At 42.3% G+C, this 23,340-nt stretch overlaps 1 protein-coding gene across 6 annotated transcripts in view; it reads right to left on the bottom strand.

Moving 5' to 3' along the window:
* Nucleotides 1-23,340, bottom strand: part of CALD1 (caldesmon 1) — a 245,860-nt gene that overhangs the window by 167,864 nt on the left and 54,656 nt on the right. The window contains exon 2 of one of the 6 annotated variants that reach the window (XM_075897309.1): nt 15,286-15,385. The exons of the other annotated variants lie outside the window; for them this stretch is intronic. The gene's annotated coding sequence lies outside the window, so the exon portion shown is untranslated. The remainder of the gene's footprint in view (nt 1-15,285; nt 15,386-23,340) is intronic. 6 annotated transcript variants of the gene reach the window in all.

Raw genomic sequence — 23,340 nt, 5'->3', positions numbered from 1 at the left:
TCTATCTGTGTCCAGGAAAAAGACATTTTTCACTGAAGGATGCAAATATCTTACTTTCAAGATCCAATTTTCTAAATTCTTTTTGGGGAAATGGGGAGAAGGTGCTGGACAATATACAGAGACAGTGGGTAAGTCAGGGAATAGAATGAAGGGATTTTTGTTGTGTAATCACCATAAACAGCTCTGAAAGGGGGAGGTTCTCCAACAATCCACCCCTCCCCCCCAAAAAAAATGATTTGTAGGATACCAAGTTCTTCATTTCAACCAAAATCCAAGTATAATCACTATAGAGGGTTTTTTTTCCCTGCCAGCACAGGAAAGTCCAGGCACCTGTTTGTTTAACCAAAGTTTGTATCCCAACAATGAAAACTGTGGAAAATAAAGTAATACAAAATAAAGGTCCCAATGTTGACCTATCTCTTATACATCCTCCTCCTGGGGGAATTCTAAATCTGTGTGCAAGCACAGAATCAATATCTGCCACAAATTCTCTTCCCCACCACCTGCAAAACAATTGATTCTGACAGGGAGGAAACAGGTAACTGCAATTACATCTTTAACCCAACAGGGATTGATGTGGAGCCAGAATAGAGCAGCTGGCTCATGGGTAGTGCCCTACCAAATTCACAGCCATGAAAAATACATCATGAACAGTGAAATCTGGTCTCTCCCCACGAAATCTGATCTTTTGATAGCTTTCATTCTGTATTAAACTGATTTCAGGGGGGAAATCAGTTTCTCAAATTGGGGTCTGACCCAAAAGAGTTCCAGGAGGATCAAGAGGTTATTTTAGGGTAAGGATGAGGAACCTAAGGCCTTGGGGCTGGGCCCCCCAGCATTGTAGAGCCCAAGCTGGTGAGGAGTAGTTGTGGGGTTTTTTGGTTTGTTTGTTTCCTCACTTGTGTGCAGCCCCTGACTGATTTTTCTGTGGGTCAGTGGCCTCCGACCCAAAAAAGGTTCCCCGCCTCTCTTTCAGGGGGTCATATTGCCATCCTTATTTCTGTGTTGCCTTCAGAACTGAGCAGCAGCTCTTGGCGAGCAGCAGCACAGAAGTACTAGTGGCAATATCGTACCCTGCCATTCTTACTTCTGCACTTCTGCTTTCAGATCACCTGCAGGTGCTCAGAAGTAAGAGCAGCAGTACTACAACCCTGTGTATGATAACCTTGTGATCTGCCACAACTCCTTTTTGGGTCAGGACTCCTACAATTACAACAGTGTGAAATTTCAGAATTAAATAGCTGAAATCATGAAATTTATGATTTTTAAAATCCCAGGGCCATGAAATTGTCCAAAATGGATCATGAATTTCGTGGAGCTCTACTCCTGGGCAAAGAAGCCAGCTATGGACAGGAGGAGAGCTGCAGGGCCAGGTGAAGAGGCATGGGATCTGAGGAGATAGACAGAACAGAGTACATGGAGCTGCTTGGGGGTTGCACAGACTGGGGTTCAGAATAGCTAGTGGGGGGACAGATTGAGGCATAGCAGTAGCGAGTCAACAACGAGCCAGAGAGTGAATGGGAGTGGAGGTGTTGGGCCCATATGGGTATGGGAAGAGAGTGGGTGACGAGTAGGAGTTCGGGGACACATGAGGACATGTGCAGATATGCTTGCTAAAATGAGAGAGACTTGGGATCAGCCAAGCTCTGAAAGGAGGAGGTTCTCCAACAGTCCGTCCCCTTCACAAAACACTTGTTCCATACTTCTCTCACTCATACCCTAAAACATTCCAAATTCATTTCCAGGCTCTTTCCAAGAATTTGCTTACATTACCCTCAGCTTCTCCATCATCCCCAACTGTCCATGCCTTTACACTGCTTCTGAGGGAAATGTGTTTCTTTACTGTAGTTTAAATGAATTATTACTCAAAGTTCTGTACTGATATGCCTGGTAAGGTATCTCCTTGTCAAAACACATTTCCTGAATCTTTTTTGTTTTCTGCATTCTTACAGATATGCTTGGTGACAGGCATTTTGGAATAAATTACCAACATAATTGAAACTGGCATGATTATATTATGTTATTTTGTCAACAAAATATGCAGACCTTTAAAATATTCTACACAGATTTTTTAATTTTTTGGCACAGAATTTTAATTTTTTGGATCAGAACTTCCTCTGAAATAATATACAGTAACAATAATAATCTTAACGGGATTTGAATAATCTTATTCAAATGGGTTTTTATGTGTTTAGAACAGAGCAGAATTTGACCCAAAACGGGTAATGAGACACAGTCAAAACTTCTCTTTAGTTAACCATAAAAAACACTATTTATTAGCCTCCTAAGCTGGCCTATAGTCTAGTTTGAGACTGATTTAATAAAGGCTCTGTAAGGCATCTGTATGGAAGCTAGAAAAATGGTGTTTAATCATCTTTTATTAAATCTGTCGCATAATCAAGATTCTTGTCTAATCAAGACACAAGCATGGAATTAAGATTGAAAACTAAGAGGAAATCCAGAGGTAACGTGAAATGTGATGCAAGTTAGAGGTCTGTACACAAATTCCCCTTGATGTAGACTCGGATGTTCTTAAACCCAATTTATACCTACTCTGCTAATAGGCAAGGGAGTCTGAAGGAGTAGCTTGAATTCAGAGGAGTTGGAAAGTGGAAGTTAAAGTAGCCTCTATCACTCTGTAAGGTACAACTCTTCACAATTCCTCAGAATGGTAATTACATCAACTTGGATCCCTTATATTTTCACAGACTGGATCTAAGCCAGTTTAATTAAATAGAAGAGAGTCAGTGTTATACACTATAATGTAAAGCAGGGGTGGGCAAAATCTGGCTCAAGGGCTGGATCCAGCCCACCCAGCTGATTAGCAGAACATGCATACTTACAGCCAGCCGTGTGCGCTCAGCTGCCCCTCCCTAACCTTGCCCCATACTGCAGCAGAGCAGGGTTTGGGGAGAGGGAGACACACAGCCGAGTTGCTCCAGTCTGAAGCATAGATGGTAAGTGACTCCAAGCAGTGCCTATCTTAAGACACTGTTTCTAAGATTTTAGTGCATCCTCTCTCTCTCTCTCTCTCTCTCTCCCTCCCCCTCTGCAGAGAGGGGAGGGAGGAAACAACAGAGCAAGACAGCTTTCCCTGTCTTAAAGAGACAGTGCATGGCTTCGCTCAGAAACTTATCCAGCAGCAGCCAGCACACACACTCTCTGTGTCACTGTCACACATACCCAGCCTGTGCCACACTGTCTCTGTGCCACACACACACAATCACTGTCACACACACACACAGCCACATACCCTCTCTTGTCTCTATACCACATACACTGGCCCAGTCTTTGTGCCACCCGTACTCAATCTGTGTCACAATGTCTGTCTCTCGCACACAGTGTCTCTCTTTCACACTCACACATTCTTCTTCACTCTGGAGCCTAAGTCCCACTACTTCTACCTGAGGCCCCGCCCCTTCTGAAGGGCCGGGAGCCAGCTCATAACTAGGGTTGCCAGGTGTCCAGTTTTGAACCAAACAGTCCGGTATTTGAGCTTTCTGTCCAGGGAACAAATTGAGAAAATACTGGACATATAAATGTCTGGTATTTTCTGATTACATTTTTATTATTAGCGTGAGTATCAGTACATAGTTGCATACTGCCTGGCTGGTGGACACACTCACACTGCGTACACAGTAGAGAGGAGGGAGCCATGGGCGGGGCAGGATGGAATCCCCAGGGCCAGACTCGCCCGTGTGCCCCGCCAGGACCGTGCGCGGGATGGGCAGCACCCCGGGATCTATGTGCACCCGGGCCATCCCTGCTCCCCGCCGGCCGGTTCCCCACCCCTACCACCTCTTCCCTGGCCAGCTCCACTCCCCGCCAGCCAGTTCCCCCCTAGCCAGCCCCTCTTCCCTCCCCCCCAACTCCCTCCCAGCCAACCCTGCTTCCCAGTGGTCAGTTCCCCCCAGCCAGCCCTGCTGCCCCTAACCTCCTCCCGGCCAGCCTTGCTTCCTGCCGGCCAGTCCCTCCTCCCCCATCTCCTCCGGCCAGCCCCACTTCCCCCAACCCCCTCCTGGCCAGCCCAGCTCCCCTTCTAGCCGGTTCCTCCTCCCCCATCTGGTAACCCTACTGAGAACTATGTATCAAACTTTACGAAGTGCCCCCCCCTGCAAAAATTATTGCCCTCCCCAATGTAAGGTGTGACTGCAATTCAGGTAGGTATACCCTCTTCATATTTAATCTAGCTCACATGACTAAAATATACCAGTGACACAGACCCTAGCATGGACTAGGAATGTGAGTATTACCCCCTCGGTCCAGGCAAGCTAATACGACTGAAGTCCACACCACCCTGTTTTCGCTGCTATTTTTAAGCCCTGATAGCTAGAGGAGAAATACCCGAGGTACAATCACACATCTGACTGCAGTATAGACATACCCTTAGTTAGTGGAAGGAAGTTTAATTTATATAATCTTATCCATCAGCTCTAAATGCTTTCCCCTTGCCCCTCTCCCCAAGTTCTTCTGTGGTTTCTGCAAAATAACAGTCTATCACTCCCCTCCCCACATTTTTGTTTGCGTACTTTTTTTAATATTGTTTCTGCTGGTACAGTTTGGGACTATATAATAATGACACAGTACTGGATGATTATTTTTCTGCAGAACTCAGGGATAAAGTTAGCTTCTTTCCAAACTAAATGCAAAGAGAAACCACAACATTTTGGTGTAGCTGGAATGTGGTAGCACACTACAAGATCTGTTTGCCCACAAGCATGCACCAGGCCTGAGTATTTAAGTACATTTTCCAGAATAATATCTGTAGGATAAAGAAAGAACACTATTCTTTAATTTTGCAAAATGTGAAAGATCAGATTGAGAAATGATTCCTCAGGGAGTCTAAACTGCCTAATTTACACCATCTTCTCCCTCCCCTCTCCCACCCGCAGTCCCCCATTCCAACACTTAATAAACAAACTCCCAAGACTCACATTCACAGGATTGGCCTGAAGAAAAGGAATTCGAACATGGGTTTTCTAAACTGCAGGAGAATGCTTCTACTCACTAGGCTATAGGATATTCTGATAATGGGGGGAATGGAGAGGGAGTCTCTCAATCTCTCCTGCTGAAGCAGTTCCAATTTTAAATAAATAATCATTGGCATATGGACTTGAACTTCAATCTGCCGCATGCTCTGCAAATGCCCTATCTACCAGGTTGTAAACTCTTACCTGCTTTCTTTCCCTGAGTCAAGTCTCTCTGACTATGAATTGTGACATTATTAGCATACCCGTTAGTGTTGGAAGTTGTTCTGATGATCCAGACCAGATCAATCTAGATTTACTCCCGTATTCCTGAGAGCAGAATTTGGCTAATTATTGTATTCTAACAATGTATATTACATACAAATAAACTCCAGGCAGAGCTGGTAGCGAAAGGTTCTCTTGGCCCATGAATATTTGAGTTTTCAAAAACAAAAATTTTCTTTCACTTTGACACAGAACAGAAAAATCAAAATCTCAGAAGTTCTCTCAAACCCCAAATCCAATAAAAACATGTTTATAATTTCAAAACATTGTTTTAAGTTTGGTCATTTAGTAAGTTAAATTTGAAAATGAAATGTTGTTTCAGTGCAAAAGTGTATAATTTAAAAACCAAATTCTAAAACTTCTTTTCCAAAAAGTTTTGGAACTGGGTAATTCATAGAAACCTATGAATTATCCATTTTCCTGTGAACACAGTGCTGATTTTGTCAAATCAGCATTTTCGCAATTAAAAAAAAGAAGTAAAAAAAGTCATGACCAATTCTAATTATAAATATTTGAAATATACAGAACAACACAGTAAAATACTTTCTGAGGACCAGAGGGTAAAGCACAATGGGGGAAATCCTTACCTGGCATAGCTCCATTGACTTAAGTGGAGCTATGCTGACTTGTGTTAGCGGATCTGATCCAATATACGCATACATATATGGCTCAGCTTTAAAGAATGAATTTAAAAGATACACAGACAAAAAAGGCTACTACCACAGCAATCATTGTTAACGACACAGTATTCTTGCCTGACCTCTTATGATGTTGATTATATGGTAATAATTATAGCAATTTCACAAGAGAAAAATCTGGTATAATGTAACTGCAATTAATATTTGGTAAAAAGCATTGGCCTATTAGTCTATCATATGCATGGTTCATCTGATTCATGTTTTCACTGAAACTGAGCTATTTGTTCTGGATCTTGTCCAGTGTCTCTGTCTTCGCTGTAGCTCTCTTCTTGGATGAGCAAACCTAAACTTTCTGCTGCAGTTAGGGAAAACTAGATTCCTGCACATCTGAATTAGTTCATGGATATGAAGATTAAAAGAAGATTCATTAGTCATGTATAGGGCTCCCATAACTTTAAACTAGAAGCAAATAAATCACAACATGAATCCTCTCCATTGTTGTACAATTCACTGCAGGCAAGAGAGTCAGTATGCATTTATCACATAAAGCCCACCGATTCTTTCTTCCTATTCCCTCACCCATCCCCTTTTTCTGTGTGACTATCAAACAATAGCTGTGATCAGAAATCAGCTGGAGGCATTTTATTTCATCCTTTGGAGCCTGATCCTGGAAGTTAAGGAGCACCTCCTCTGAGGTGCTAAGAACCTTCAATTCTTATTCGAGTCAGTGGCAGTCACAGGCGCTCAGCATATTTCAGGCTCATAACTCTCCTGACAATAACTAAGTAGGCAGATTTATTAAAAATAGTCACCCTCATAAACTTCGTTTTCTCTAGCGTGATCGAATCTAAAGCTCTGTGAATCACTAACACATTGAAATTCCTAAACTATTTTTAAACAAGCAGCATGGCCAGATAACTAAATAGAACTCAAACCATGTAGAGAATTCCCCAATAATTCATCCACCGATATGCCAAAACAACAAATGTATTCAAACAAACGGCTGTAGTCTTGCGCAGCTAGATGTAACTCATCTCCTGTGGTACCGGGACAAAACACTCCACAGTCAGAAAGGAGAAAGTCTCGGGTCCTCATCCTTCTTAAAGTGTACCACACAAGGAGGTGTTCCAGTCACAAGCATCTCAGTGGGAAGGTTTGCCAACATGATGACTGTTCCCACATTTAACAATCAAACGACTTAAGCAGAAGCTGAAAATTCCAAATAAAGTCGGTTAACTGGCTAGAAAAGGGGCAATGTGTTTTAGCAAACAGGGCATTGACCAGAGACTCAAGCCTCATGGGTCATATTCCCTGTGCTGAAACCAACCTGCTGCGTGATTTGTGTGCCTCTGTTTCCCCTCCCAACTTCTGTCTCCCTTGTCTACCTAAATGAGGGCTGGACTAAGGGGTAGGTGAGCCAGGCAGCTGCCTGGGGCGCTAACCGATGGGGGATGCCTGATGGCAGCTGTAAGGGGCGCCCGGCGCCCCTTATAGCTGTCATCAGGCACCGCGCACCCGGCTCTTGGCGGGCTGCAGTAGCCGCCCGGGGTGGGGGCCACGTTAACCTCCACAGTGCCCTTCCCCCCATGGCCACAGGGCCCTGCATGGGAGGGGCAGGCTTGTGCATGCACCGTGCACCCGGGGGCGGGCCCACGCACCCTGGAGGCAGGCCCACGTATGCGCCCAGGGCGGCGCCACCCACTCGGGGCCGGGGCACCAAATAGCTCGGGCCGGCCCTGACCTTGATTCAAAGATTTGAGGTCAGAGACGGTCGCTCACTATGTGTTTGTGCCATACCTATCATAGTGAGACCTTCACTTGAGTCAACCTCTAAATGTTACTATAAAATAAAAATAGAAAATGTTTGAATTTACTTTTCAGATTAGATATATAGGCAAACTCTGATAAAACGCCCAAGTCATTCCTGTAGATTTTGCCCTTGTATGCCCAATTTCCCTCACTCTAATATTGATTATGCACCCCTAATTCAAGAAAAGCTCCTGTTAAGGGCAATGTTATCTTTCCCTCCGATATGCAGAGCTAAGCATCCCAGTGTTTTTGTCTTCATGCATGTCATTTTATCAATTATTTACCTTGCAAGGGTTTATACAACTCTCAATCACATATATTTGTTGCTGTCAAAATATTAAAAAAGGAAAGAAAATGGAGATATTTCTTTCCTTTTTAATATTATGACAGCAACAAAGTTGTTTTGCTCCCTTCATATAACCTCAATCTGAGCCTGGTTAAGTGTTTTGCTAGTCGACCTTCACAGAAAATCCATTTCTAGTAGCAAGTGCTGAGGGTAAGTGCACTCTTTCTTCAGAGTCAGCGGCGGAATCGATGCCTTTGCATGGTGGGTGGCCCGCACTGTTGGAGATTCCATCTTTCATATGAGAGAAAATATAAGAGACGCGTTCTTTCCTACATGATGCATATCTTGATGGGGGGCAGGGAGAGGAGGACGTTGGGAAGCTTGTTGTGGCTCCTTGATTCTCAAGCTGGCTCAGACCCTGACTGGTATAATTCAAATAAGCCTTGAGGCTGCTCTAACTTACGACTGCTGTCTGTGGTCCCTAGCAGACTGTGCACAAGTGGAGAATTGTTATATGGAAGCAAACTAAAACTCCCAGCCCTATTACACAGCCTATGCCAGGTGGTCTAGAACAGGTTTATACAGGAATCAGGTTGGCAACTCTTTGCCCAGGCTTGCTGGAGCCAGATTAATTCCTTGTACACCACTCAGATGGCACAGAGAAGACCAAACTGGGGCTGAGAACTAGGTCTTCATAGAATCATAGAATACTAGGACTGGAAGGGACCTCGAGAGGTCATCAAGTCCAGTCCCTTGCCCTCATGGCAGGACCAAATACTGTCTAGACCATCCTTGATAGACATTTATCTAACCTACTCTTAAATATCTCCACAAATGGGGATTCCACAACCTCCCTGAGCAATTTATTCCAGTGTTTGACCACCCTGACAGTTAGGAACTTTTTCCTAATGTCCAACCTAAACCTCCCTTGCTGCATTTTAAGCCCATATCTTGTGGTCATTAAAAATCTCAGCGCTTCTCACAAGGAATAGCAGCGCCTGGGCAAATCTGAACATGGCTAGTTCTACCTATCCCCAAACTCACTGTATTGCTTCACTTTCTCTTCTTTACTTCCTGCCCTGCATGGCTGTCTAATATTGATGTGCATCATATAAATCTGATGTGCTCCCAAACAAGGCAGGATTTTGGTGTGGGACAAGTGAAAGACACTGTAGAAAAGTGTCTTTCTTGTGCATATTAAAATACGAGAGGAGTTACCCAGCATTGCTTTGGTCCTTAATTACTTTTTTTAATAAAATGAAAAGGTGTATGCTTTATTGAAATCATTGCTCTGGGGTGGGGCTGGGGATGAAGGGCTCAGTATGCAGAAAAAGAGAACAACTCCAGTTCTCTCTCACTGGAGCCACTTGGAGTCAGATGAGAAGTGCCTCTTCATGGCTGCTGCAGCTTCAATGAGCACAGCCAGTGGAGAGGCACTTTTCCCCCAGCAGGGAGGGGGGGATTCCAAATAGAGACAGGGGATTCAGTTTGCGGGCTCCTGTCAGGTAGCATTTACCTCAGGTGGCTTCTGCTTGGCAGTGCAGCAGGACTAAGGCAACCTCCCTGCCTCTCCTGGCTCCACACTGCTTCCGAAAGCGATCGGTATGTCAAGCCCCAGTCAGAGGTGTAACTAGGTAGCTCTATGAGGTGGGCACCATCAACACTTACAGGAACCACTCCCTCAGCTTTCAATGGCCATGGTTCCTGACCAACTGGAACTGCAGAGGCAGTGTTAAAGGGTGGGGTTAGCACGCCCTCACCACCCAACTTCCAGGAACTGCAGGGAGACTGTCTTAGCCTTGTTGCGCTGCCAACCAGACTTTTTAACGGCCTGGTGAACAGTCTGACCAGAGCTGATAGGGTCCCTTTTTGACCAGGTGTTCTGGTCGAAACCTGGATGCCTCGTAACTGTATTTTAAACCCTTAAAGGAAGGAAAGAGGTTGTTGAATCTTTAATAAATACTTCCTTTATTTAAAATGCTACTCACCGAAGTGAAATACGGTATTTATTATTATTTTAGTCAAGTCTCACTTGGAAAGAAATTTGGTGAGCTAGGACCAAATTTCAGCAAAGCATTTAAGCACATGCCTAAAGTTATGTACAGGCTTAAGTGCTTTGTTGAACTAGACTCTTCTTGTGTCAGAAGAGCAAACTATTAATCATTTGCGACAACCACAAGAGACTAATGCCCCCACACCACTACTTTTTTTTAAGACGACTATTTAAAACTCAAGGAAGTTTCAATATTTCATTATGGGAGCATAAGACATTACAAATAGATCATACGTGTCTCTTTTGCAAGTATTAATTTTTATCTGCAATTAGTGGTAAACCCCATTTTTCCTTTGTATGTGGTAATTAGATATGTTGCTATTTGTCCTATGTAACTAGTTACGAATTTGAATCCATAAATTTCTTTTAAGACCTATGTGGTTTATGGAAAGCTCTCTGAACATGGCTCCATCAGTCACGGAATATACAGAGTCCAAAAAAACTAACCACCAGGACACTGGGACATAGCTACAGAATGAATCAGGCCTTCTCTGTAGAGTCCACCCTGTCTGGAAAATTTTATGTAGAAACCAAGAAGTTGGTGTAGAGAGACTCTCATGCGCTACTGACTGAGCACTCAACTTCTACTGATTTCAGTGAGATTTGGGAGAGTTCTCCAGTTCCCAGCAATACAATACTCAGCATCTTGCAGGATTGAAAGGGATTAACATTGTAATATATTTAATAAGGGAGCTGTATCATGGCAAGTAGCTAAGCTTTAATGCCACCAATCTTTTAAAGATTCCTGCAGTATATTACTTCAGTCCATTCTACTCTGTCTTCTAGAAATAAAATTACCCAGTTCCTTGAACCTAATTATCTATTTGGTGACACTGCAGCAAAACTTCACTATCTTCTCTACAAGCCATATGGATATTTTAAACAAGAGGGGTGCCAGAATGCAATCCTGCAGAAGACCAGAGAGAAGAAGAAATAGGCCTCATTTTTATCAGCTCTTTAAGAACTCTTGAAGAGAAAACCACCACAGGAGTCAATTGGAGGTCCATAAAACCATCTAGCCAAGAGTATCAAAGATGTACAACAAATCTACCAAGAACACCTGCACACTATAACTACAACTATGAATGTTGGCCATGCTCAGTAAGCCAACAATATAATATACAAAAAGCATTCTGGGATAACTTTAAACAGCAATGAGATTGAGATGTGGCAGGAATTTTGCAAAACATAACATTTTGATCTTCATGTCAATTCAAGCCCTTTTATCTGAATAAAGTTACAGTTTAAAATTGTAATCAAAATACTAAGAGGAATGTCTCGAAGACACAAAGGGCTGTTAAAATGACCAACTTCTCTTGAGTTTTAAAAGGGAGTACATTAAAAACTCTCCCCTCAAAACACATTATTGGCTGCATTTTAACTCTCCACTTATTTGTTTGTGATTTCTGTCACTGAAAATTTTTAAGAACAGGCTGGCCAGGTTTGGTTTAGGTTTCCTTGGTCCTGCTCAGGGCAAGGGGCTGGCTGGACTCAACGACCTCTCAAGATCCCTTCCAGTCTTGCATTTCTGTGATTCTGTATTTTCTTCTTTTTATACATATATTTCTGTGTCATCTGCTTGGATCATAAATATCTAAGGATTTTCTGTAGTAAGTCTAATGTCCCATGTCCAGCAGCAGCAATTCCTCCCACTTCAGAGGAAGATGAAAAATACCCATCATGCACCTAGCTAATTGTATAATGTTGTACACTGGGAGACAACACATGCAATAACCAGCTTATACCCTCAAGCATGAGATTTGATTTCCCTTATGTCTAGTTATTCATGTTCAGATTTTATTTATAGTAATTAAACATTATGGACAAGCTAATGTATATTTTTTCTGGAACAGTAAAAAAATACAATAAGAAATGTTTTCTCTCTGAATTATGGGTAAGTGTAATAGAATTTCTGGATCCTTCCCTAGTTCACATGACGCAATGAGGTATTCTGTAGTCAGGGTTGCCCATGAAAAACTAGAGACGGGGAAAAGTGAAACACTGAATCAGAACTCATGCACAAAGTACATTTGGAACCAGATCACATTCAGCTTCAAGCTTAGACCCACCTCTGGAAAAAATACACCATTTTGTTTAAGGAGTCCATTGAAAACTGCCATGGAGAGGCAGTCATGAAGGGCATTCATATAATGTGAGATGCTTCTGCTGCCTTGAAAACAAGGATTCCATAGGCTAGTACCGTAGCAGAGTTGGAGGAAGGAGGCAGGTTCAAGGCTACAATGCACTCTATACCTGCCAGCAGAGCTGCTGGGAAAACCCCCTTCTATATATAAAGGACAGTGTTCTAGTGGATAGGGCACTAAAAGAGGAATCACAAGATAAGGGTTCTAATGCCAGCTCTGCTTATGACTATATGCAAACAGATTCCCCTCTTACATTTTGTCTTGTTTAGATTGTAAACTCTTGCAGCCAGGGACTGACACTCCCTAGATGTTTGTGCAGTTCCTAGCACAATGCAGCTCCAATCTCAGCTGAGCCCTCTGGCTATTAACATAACACACATAGTTAAATAATAAAAGTATATAGTTGTCGAGTTGGAACTACATTTACCTAATAAACCATCTTGTTAGTCTTTAAAGTGCTACATAGTCCTGTTTTTTGTTCTATGTACTCCTGGAGGACTTGCTAGAGCTACAACTAAGATGCAGTTCATTCATTTCATTTTATTTAGTTCTCTTTTAGCAAACAGCTGATGAACTACTATGCTGAAATGGAACCTCTAAAGAAAGTATTTCTCATTATACATGGGGCTGTGTAATGTAAATTCACAGGTAATATGTAACATGCTTTGTCATCCTTATCAAAGCACTATACAAACTTTAGTTGAATCTCACAAGCCCATTAACTTTATCAACTACAGGTTGATAAAACTGTAATAGTGGATTTCTTCGTTGGGTTAGGTTTGTAATACAGGCAAATGGTTACTGGGGTATCACCCTCCTTCTACAGAAAGGGAAACTGAAGCAAAGAACTTAAGTAAGTTGCTTAAGATCAGATAGCAAGTCAGCAGCTGAACCAGGGTTAGAAACATACAAGTTCTGGTTCCCAGGCTTAAGTTCCAGCTTGGACAGATGTCTCTCTTTACACATTAAGGATGTGTGTTTCAGGCACTATTGTAATCTTTGAACAATATTAAACCTTTGAGCTTTGCTGTAGCTAAATTTAAAGATTAGGATCGTTATCCTAAGTTCTTTGGCAATTGGACTAGGACATGGCAGTAACAAAAGCCCAAGTGCTTTTGGGCTGTATTCAAAAGGCATCATTTTCACGGAGCACAGAGGTAGTAATCCTTCTATACAACCCTGGTGTGATCACACCTGGAATACTGCATTCAATTCCAGACAACTCATTTCCTGAGTGATATAAGAACCTGTGATATTCCTCTAGAAAAGCAATAAAAGCCATTAGGAAACAGGAAAGATTGACTTACAAAGAAAAGATTAAAAGAGCTAAATATGCATATATTGACTAAATATTACTGAGCACACGTGACGACTATCTGCAAGTATTTGAAAGGATTAGCAAAGAAGGCAATTACTTATTTTGAATGAAATGAGGTTTTATGAATAACATGCTGAATTAAGAATGGAAAATATCAGGAAAATATTTATAACAGTGGCATCTATTAGAGGCCCTGAAAGAGATTTGCTTGGAAAATGTGTTTGACACAAAAAAAATAAGATTTTCCATGGAAAATACCAGGAGCTGTCAGCCAAAAACTAAAAACTTTCAAGGTGACATTTTTTTTATTGAAATGAAGTGTTTTAAAAATAAAATTCCCAGAATTAAAGTTTTCATTTCAATCTGTGAAACCAAAGTTTTGCTTCAGCTCAGTCCTACATAAAATTGACTGCCTGGGCTGCCCCACTGCTTCATATCCCCATTCTTTTCTGTGAGCTAGTCTCCTGGGTGGATTAACTCTCCCATAATGTACAACAATTTCCTTTCTTGCTGAACCACCCTGGTGCATTGTGAGATTCCTAGGTCATGCAATATGGCCCATGTAATCTGGCCAGGGAATACCAGCCCATAGAGGAGAATGGGGACATAAAGGTCCCAAATCACAGCCCTTGAAATATAGTGAATTTCAGATTTGAAACTTTTGGTGTGTTTTGATTTTTTTGTTTGTTTTCTGTTCAAAAAGCCGACTTTCAGCAGAAAGCAGGCAATTTTCAGGAAAAAATTAATTGAGTGGAACATTCAGTTTTCCATCAAAAACCAGTTTTGACCAAAAAAATGTGACCAGTGCTACGGTAGAATACTTGACCAAGAAACACAGAAGCATGAGTTTTAAATTTAGACATCAAAATCTAGAAGATGTCGAACAATTCATTGTCAAGGAGTTGGAATAAATGTGCTAAGGAAGTTCTTTCTTCTCTGATAGCTATCATTTGGAGGCACTCTTGTTGCATTAGCCTGTTTTCTTGGATTGCCAATACTTTTTAGTTTGAGATGGCCTGACAATATTACAAGAATAGAGAAACAGCATTGTTCGTGAGACTTTCATCCTTCTCTTCCTTTCCTGGCTGAAACCAGGAAGAAACATTTGGAGGTATGTATGTCTTGCTGAAGGACTTAACCTTGCTGAAAGGTTTATCAGGAGTGTTATTTTATCTGAACTTCATCAGTGCTTGTTAGTGGAAGCTGATTGGCCTAGTGATTAGAACAGGAGACTGGTTTAGAGCAGCTGTGGCACTAACTTGCCGGGTGACCTTATTCAAGTCACCTCATCTCCCTATGCCTCTGTTTCTCACCTAGGAAATGGCACAATATTTGTCTGCTACCCTTTGTTGCAATGTTCAATTAATATTTGTAAACACTTTGAGATCTTTGGATAAAAAGTGCTACATATAATACTATGTATTTAATGATAGAAACCTCTTAATCCTTTTCCCTAGGCTCTCTTTTCAATGATAAAATTGTAATAGTAAATATAGAGTTACATTTGTCCTATTGTATTAAACTTGCTAAATGTTATTATATAAAACAGTGTCTGTCTCATACATAAAATGTGTGCACAAACAATAAGTACATCAAAAAGCCTATTGCTTGTTGGCTGATTTCCATTTAACCTAATATGGTTAAGAAAATGTTTGACTGGAAACCAGTGCTGTGTGCCAAACTTAACAACTTTGCAGTGTGCCACACAGCTCTCTGCTTAGACTCAGAGGAATTGCAGTTCAGCAGTTACTATCCGTTCACATTAACTAAACAAAAAACAGATACCTTTGTTCTTTCTCCACTGCCAGCGAAGATTAATAAACACTAGCTGCCGTACAAGGCTTTTGGCGATAGAGGCTACTTAGTGTGCTTCCCTTCTTGGGCTCTATAAAGTAAGGAAGTATGCCCAAAATTATTACCGAATCTTTAAAAGCACCCTCGGTAAGGTACTCTATATTTATGAGAAAGGTATTTTAGAAAGGGCCCAATGCAGGTATATACATTTAAAACTTTTTACCAATTTCCACAAGGCAGGGCTTGCAGGCCCAGGATAGTGAGATAGGGTCTCTGCTCACAGCCCTACTTTGTCACACTAGTTCAGTATACTTCAACCTATGCTTTAATCCTCTTTATCTTCTTCAATGTATCTGGAATGATCGCAAGAAACACCTTTGTCCCCTCAAGCGCATTCTTAATTTTTCTCTCTGTTTTAAAGAATGATTGGTGGCATAGGCTTTAGGATCTGACATTATAAGAGAGTTTTGGTAGAAAGCATGGGTGATGGATAATAAGCTATATCTAGGCCATTATGTAAGATGCACCAGTTTATTGGGTCCATTTCTAATCTCAGCTGTACACTAGTGAACCCCAACTGAAATCACTGGGATTTCTGATAATGGGGACTTGGCTGCAAAGGCAAAGTTGATATTGGCAGGGAAGCGAGTCATCCTAAGGTATTAAAAGAACAATGCCACCTTGGCTATGCTGAAGGGTTAGTCTGCCTCTCCCAGATCATTTCCTATGAGATCATATTCACACTTGGGAACAGAAGGGCCAGATTTCAGGAAGCTTGGAAGCCTTTCAAGGATTACATTAACAAGGTGCATGCTGTTCTTTTGAAGTTATCGTACGTCAGTTCCATTATTGTCCCGTGCCCTTATTTCAGATGATATTAGCCTGCATAATATTACAAAATCCCTTTTGTATTTTTTCTCCTAACATATTTTTCTTTATTTTTAAATTGTTCGTATGGATAGGGCATTTATTTTATTTATTGATCAAGGGGGTGGGTATTTCTCAGCAAATATTTTTAAGCTATTCATTGAATAAGTTATTTGGGGAGGGGAAAGTGACATTTGTCAAAATATTTGAGGAATATTAGTCAACCAGCTCTAGTGATGGGTCTAGTTCCTCAAATAAGTGAAAGTTTGAAATTTAAGCCATAAAGACAAGGGAACTCCCTTTAGTTTCTTTTTTAAAATGCAAAGTGTTTTATATAATGTGCTGATCATCTTGCAAAAACCAAAAATATATAAGCTAGCAGAGGAACAAATTTGCGAATATGCTGCAAATTTTTGACCTTTTCTGAATACATCAAATGTACTTTTTTCCAAGTCAATCCAAGCACTGGATTCCTGAACTTTCTTTCCCATTACAATATGATAGGAAATGATCTGGGAGAGGCAGGCTAACCCTTTGACACAGCCAAGGTGGCATTGTTCTTTTAATATACTATAGGACGACTCACTTCCCTGCCAATATCAACTTTGCCTTTGCAGCCAAGTCCCCATTTTCAGAAATCCCAGTGATTTCAGTAGGGTTTCTCTAGTGTGTAAATGATTTACAAGAGCAAATTAGCGGCTGCATTAGTCATATAAGACTTAGAGTCGCATTTTTATTTATTTATTGCACATTCTGGCTCTGTCCCGCAAATTCATGTGCATGAACTGACACCTGCACCAAAGCATGGAAGAACCCGTGCAGAATCCCATTGACTGCACAGACACAGAGATTAGTCTGCTGTGGACCACTGAAGATGAGATTTTGCGGAGATACAGTTGCATGATCAGGACCTTAGGGAAGAACCATTCTTGGATAGTGAAAATTCAGCCCTACAAGAAGTCAGCATAAGACTATGCAACACTTATTTTCTACATAGGCCCATTTTGAGGACTTATATATCCCTTAAGCTCTGTGCTGGCCCCTCATTCTAAATGAGTGAAGCAAAGCTATCCTGCACGCATCTATTCATTATTAACAGGACCAAATTCTTCCCCTAGTTAATCATACATAGCTCTAATAAAGTAACTTTCAACAATAATCTTCAAAGTAAAGCAAGCATCTTTCTCCCCACTGGAGAAACTGAGGCACAGAGGTGATGTGATTTGCCCAAGGTCACCCAGACAACAAGTGACAGAGCCAGGAGTAGAATCTAGGTCCCAGACTAGTGTTCAGTTACCACATTAGGCTGCCTCCCTGCAATGCAAGTGAACTTAATGAGGTTGCACAGGTGTAATGAAGGTATATTCTAGATCACCGTGATTAGAGATGGGGATGTAATTTATTTAATGTAAGATTCCTCTAGCTTCAAACCAATGTCTGTTTTATACTGGGAGGTGATTGGAACTAGAAGACCTGGATACCTCACAGGTTAGGTATTCTCCCAAAATTTATTATTATTAATTTATCATTGGTACTACGGTATTAACTTTTTAACAACATTGTGTTTGCCATACAAGATCCAGAATCAAAAATGGCCTCTTCTGCATCCTAGTGTGAAAGATAATTCTGACAAGGTCTCTGATAGGAATTTACAAACGAGGATTGCTCATCGCTAACTATATATCTCCTGCTCCGACAGTAAAACCTCTGGCCTTAACATTTGTTTGTTACATGCTTTGGAAATGCTTTGGCACTTCTCTGGCAGCATAAGACCATTATGCTCTGACAGTGCTTCCTTCTGTTAACAGTCTCAAAATATACAGCCCAGAGGAGGAACACTTAGACCTCATACACTACAAATACAGACAAGTTTGTCTGAAGGCATCTGAAGGCTTGGATTTTTCCTAAAGTATTACCCTTACTGAAATAACTAGCTCTCCAGCAGTCCAGGGTGCAACTTCAGAATATTCACCCACCCTCAAAGATAGATCTTCTCTTACTTCTGATGGAGGTGATCTTGTGCACAAGAGTGGCCTTTGTGCTGTATTATCCTAGAAACACACTACAGAGATAGAAATCTGTCTCTTATACTTATCAATGTGCAGTTGAATGTAAGGTGTGTTAAAGAAGCTGACCTGTTGCAACAAATTAGTCCTTTTAGCTTTATATTACTTCTGTCTTTTCACCATAGCCCTCAGTTCCCTTCTTTGCCAAACTCTGATCCCATCTTCTCTTGAAACATGCACTGGTCCATGTTCACTATGTCCTGGAAAACCCCATATACTGTGGGGACAGGTGCATAGGACTGGCTATAGAAACCCTAAATACTCAGAGAATTGCCATCTCCTGCCTTAAGCAACAGCACAAAAGGCACTTATGAGGGCCAGTGTTAATAACTCTTCAAGTTTTAGGGTGCTCTGGTCACAGCAAGAGAAAGAAACATTGGTTTTACTGACTAGAAAACCACCATGAAAAAAATTATCTGGATTTGTTATAACCCAAGCTATTTCAGAACTGGATGTGAACTTCTGCCTGCTCTCATACCACGGGAGCCTGAATGGGCTTTCAGTCCTCAGCTCTGCCACGGATACTCGTATGCGATTGATGCAGGGCTGTCCACAGAGACTTTTCACATGGTTCCACTGGAACTGGAGCCAGGCCTGCTGGGGCTTGTAAAGTGCCATAAGTTCAGGAGCTGTGGAAACAATTTGTATGGGGTGGCAGAGAAGAAGGGGGTGTCCTGAAAGCTAATGAACCACACTATAAATCCTCTATATGATGTAAACCACGTTGAGCCAGGGGGTGAAGCAACACCCCTAGATCCAGCGCCTAAGGCCATATCATTTATTTAACGCTTCTTACTTTTTCCTTCTTTTGCAGGCCGTAGCTTTCACTGTAGCGGGTCTCTTTGGGTACGTCTAAACTACATGCCTCCGTCGACGGAGGCATGTAGATTAGCCAGATCGGCAGAGGGAAATGAAGCCGCGATTAAAATAATCGCGGCTTCATTTAAATTTAAATGGCTGCCCCGCTCTGCCGATCAGCTGTTTGTCGGCAGATCGGGGCAGTCTGGACACGCCGCGCCGACAAAGAAGCCTTTCTTGATCGGCACAGGTATGCCTCGTGAAACCAGGTTTACCTGTGCCGATCAAGAAAGGCTTCTTTGTCGGCGCGGCGCGTCCAGACTGCCCCGATCTGCCGACAAACAGCTGATCGGCAGAGCGGGGCAGCCATTTAAATTTAAATGAAGCCGCGATTATTTTAATCGCGGCTTCATTTCCCTCTGCTGATCTGGCTAATCTACATGCCTCCGTCGACGGAGGCATGTAGTCTAGACACACCCTTTATGTGACTTTGATTGTTGTCATCACCAGCATTGCTTTATTTGTGGTGAGGGGAGAAATGGGACCTGGATTTGAGTCTTCGAACCAGGCCCGCAACACCGTTGGCATGGCCTTTCTTCTGTGACAACAAGCATCAACTCTGGTCATATTGCCAGGCAGGATCAGATCAGTGGTTCATCTAGTCCAAAATCTTATCACTGACAGTAGTAAATACCAGCTGCTACAGAAGATGATGCAAAAATACCCAACCCACCCAAAAAAACAACAACAAAAAAAACAACAACAAAAACCTGCAAGCAGGCAGATGATAAATCCCCAGAGAAAACATCTTCCTAACCATCAAGTCATAGACTGGCTTATTCCTGAACCTTTACTAATGTAACTCTGGATAGTCTTACTATTGATATAATGCCCCATCACTTTTTAATCCATGTGGCAATACAAATGCTATGCATGATGCCATGATCTCTCAAGTGAGTATGGAAGGGGTTCCCCCTCACTTCAAGTAGTTTGTGCAAATCCCCCTCACACACTTTTTTGGGGGCAGAGGGAGGTTCAGAGAGCAGTATCAAGTGTTGACACATCAATTCCCTGGAAGTCAGTACTGCTGAAGCAAACCCACCTGGCAGCCAGAGTTGCTTTGGAAAGGATTTATTCCATCTCCCCATACTTCTTGTTAAATTAGAACTTGCTTGAACCTAGAGCAGTGGCTCCCGACCTCTTCGAGGCTATGGACCCCTTTTCAATCTATTCAAATTGTATGACCCTCCTCCCCCAAAAAACCAATATAGCCGTGCCTGCAGCCTGTACATCCCTTAGACCACTCTGCTTCCCGAGTGATTTTCCCTCAGCCCACTGGGGAAGCAGCACAGGCTGAGGGACATGCTGGCTGCCAGCATAGAGCTTCTCAGCTCAGCTCCATGCAGCCCCCCCTATAGTACCACAGGTTGGGAACCACTGGCCTAGAAAACTGAATCACTGGCTTTGCTTCATGCCCCACAATATCACTACTGTAACATCGTATAACAGTCTCCATAATCATAGCCTGTCATGGAGGAGACAACTGTGACAGTTGAACTGGAAATAATTACCTCAGTATGTGCATGAACATGTGCAAATATATGTTCCTGCAAGAGGACATGCACATTTAGGGACAATTAAATCCTCATACACGTAGGGAGAGACCCTCCCCTCCCATTATGGTAATATACAGAGGCCAGAAATGTGGAGAGAAATCCCATAGCACAGACACTGCCTGAGACAGCCTTAGGCTGCTTGCATCGGTCACCTTACAATTCCTGGGACAGGGACCATGCTGGAGGTAAGAGAAGAGTCATGTTAGAGGGGAGAGATTCTGGGTGCATTTTTTTGTGAAAAACATAATTTGGATATTCTAATGAGGGAAATCCAATGAATGTATTTCTCATCGTGAATGGAAAATGAGGTGCATGTTGGGGCCTGACCTCTTTAATGATATAGTAATCACACAGGTAAATAATCTAATTGCATTAATCTTGTGGGGTTTCTTAAAACAGTGTTTTAAGAGGTCCTCTTCTGTACTCTATGGTACCTCTAGAAGAAAAGAAGCATTCAAGTGAATCTGGTAAGGTGACCTGACATCAGAGAGATAATACGGAGTGCTTTTTTATGAGTGATATAAAGTGATTGCTGGAGATCAGAAAGCTTCCTTTTGGCTGTCTCTTCCTTCTCTTCTCTTGTCACATTTCTGACCCTGAACTTTGATCAAAACTAAGCTCAACCCTGAAGCAGATCGTAGTACCCATTAGAACCGATGGAATATATGCTCTAGTAGAAAACAAATACAAATTTTAACAATTTACTCTATATTCACTATAGACCTAAACCAAGAGTTGCAGAGAATCTTCAATTCCCAGGAACTAAACTGGTACCTAAATCTTTTAAGCTTGGCTAAATATTAAGCAGATAGAAGTGTTCATTGGTGGGGCTTAACACAGCATCATTATTGCAATAGTTTTATGGTGGGGATAGCTTCAAAACACAGAAAACCAGATCACAAGTCCTGCTATTGCTACTCTGCATTGTCCTGGCAGCATAAGGCAACTGCAAAAAAACAGTTTATCCAGCTATTTAATGATTCTTTACTGAAAATTCCTAAATGGCAAAAGGCAGAAAAAGCAGATTGTATGCCACCCATCCTAGCTCCCAGCTCTTGCACCATGGCTAAGTGAAAGGAGGTACAGCCTGGGAAAGGGTCCATGTGTGAGTTTCAGACCTATCACCATTTTGTCTGAGATATAAATTGTTGTAAAAATAAAATTTCAGTAAATTTCAAAAGATGTCATCACTTCAAATCAAAAAAGGATTTTTTCAATCAAAACATTACAGCAAATTCAACACGCTCTCAAAATGTTTCAGTTGACCAAAATCTATATTTTTGACAAAATATTTTGTCTATGTCTAGTAATGATCATTATTCAATGGCACAACTTAGAACAGTCCTAAGGGTGTTCTAAACAGTAATTGAGGAAGACCCCAAACCCATTAGCTATAGGAATAGAGAAGTTTAAAAAGATCAGAGCCAAAAATCTGATAATCAAATTGGAAGGATCAATATGAAACTGCAAATCCTTCTATGCCTCCATGATTCTCTTCACAAAATTATCTGAGGGTATTCTTTATTTGTTTTGGCTGAGGCCCATCATGATCTCCTGACTGAGGCTGTTTGCCCAGTTGCTGGTAAGAAGCAGAAATGGGTACAAAATGTTAGACTTATTCTTCATAATTGCTAGAGATCATTTGCATAGATTTTGGTGGGGGCGAGGGAGTGTTCTTATAAAGTGCTATTTAATTAGATAAACATGCAACATACTTTTCCTCTTGTCTCCTACATACAAGCAGTGGCTGTATTTTAAAACATCCATGCAATTATCTGGTTTGAGTAGGAGACTTAACAAAACTCTCCAGACTTCAGAGAAAAAACCATGCTACCACAAATTGTGTTTTATATTTTCCCTACATTTCTTTTTAAACTCGCAATGCATTGGTATTTTCCAGACAGCACTGCCAGGCAAAGGAATGCTTAAAAGGATGGAGTGTGTGTTTGAATGGTGTCTAGTTCATAGAAGGCCTGGGTATGCCCAGCCACAAAGAGAACACACAAAGAGAAGTTTCCCTGTACCATTTCTAGATCTCCCCATACTTTGGCTAGGCACAACTCAAATCCGGCACTCCACAGAGCAACTGCCTCTTCATAATTTCATAAGCCAGCCCAAAGGAAATGGCAGGGCTATAGCTGACTGAGGTGACTGTTCATATAAGAGCCTGCATGCTGCACCCCAGGGCCGGCCTTAGGCCGATTCAGTCTATTCCCCCGAATCGGGCCCCGCGCCTAAGAGGGTCCTGTGCCCAAAAGCCGCGGTCCCCAACCGGTTGATCGCGATCAACTGGTCGATCGCAAGGCCTCGACCAGTCAATTGCGAGGTGTTCAGGGGATTCCGGAAGTGCGCTGGCCGCTACCCTCCCACAGCTCTGTAGTGTGCCGGGCACGTGGCAGGGGGGTGTAGGCCCAGAGGAGGAGTGCGGTGCCGGTGACTTCCCTGCAGCACCGTGACTGCAGGACTCAGGAGGGGTGAGTCAAGTGCAGGGATTTTGTCTGCCCTGAGGGAGGGGGGGTTTGGCCCCGCTGTGGGAGGGGGGGGGGTTAGCCCTGGCCCCCGGGGCAGGCACAGGACTGCGAGAGGGGTTTTGGATGTGCCGCGGGAGGGAGATTTGGCCGGCTTTCCTCAGGGGGAAGGGGGGGAGAATCCTGGGAGGAGGCTATGCAGGGGACTCTCTGCCCTCACTCCCCTCCTGT

The sequence above is a fragment of the Pelodiscus sinensis genome, chromosome 1, assembly GCF_049634645.1.
Source record: "Pelodiscus sinensis isolate JC-2024 chromosome 1, ASM4963464v1, whole genome shotgun sequence".
NCBI lineage: Eukaryota > Metazoa > Chordata > Testudines > Trionychidae > Pelodiscus > Pelodiscus sinensis.
The sequence above is the reverse complement of the archived record's forward strand: the minus strand, read 5'-3'. Positions and strand labels throughout refer to the sequence as shown.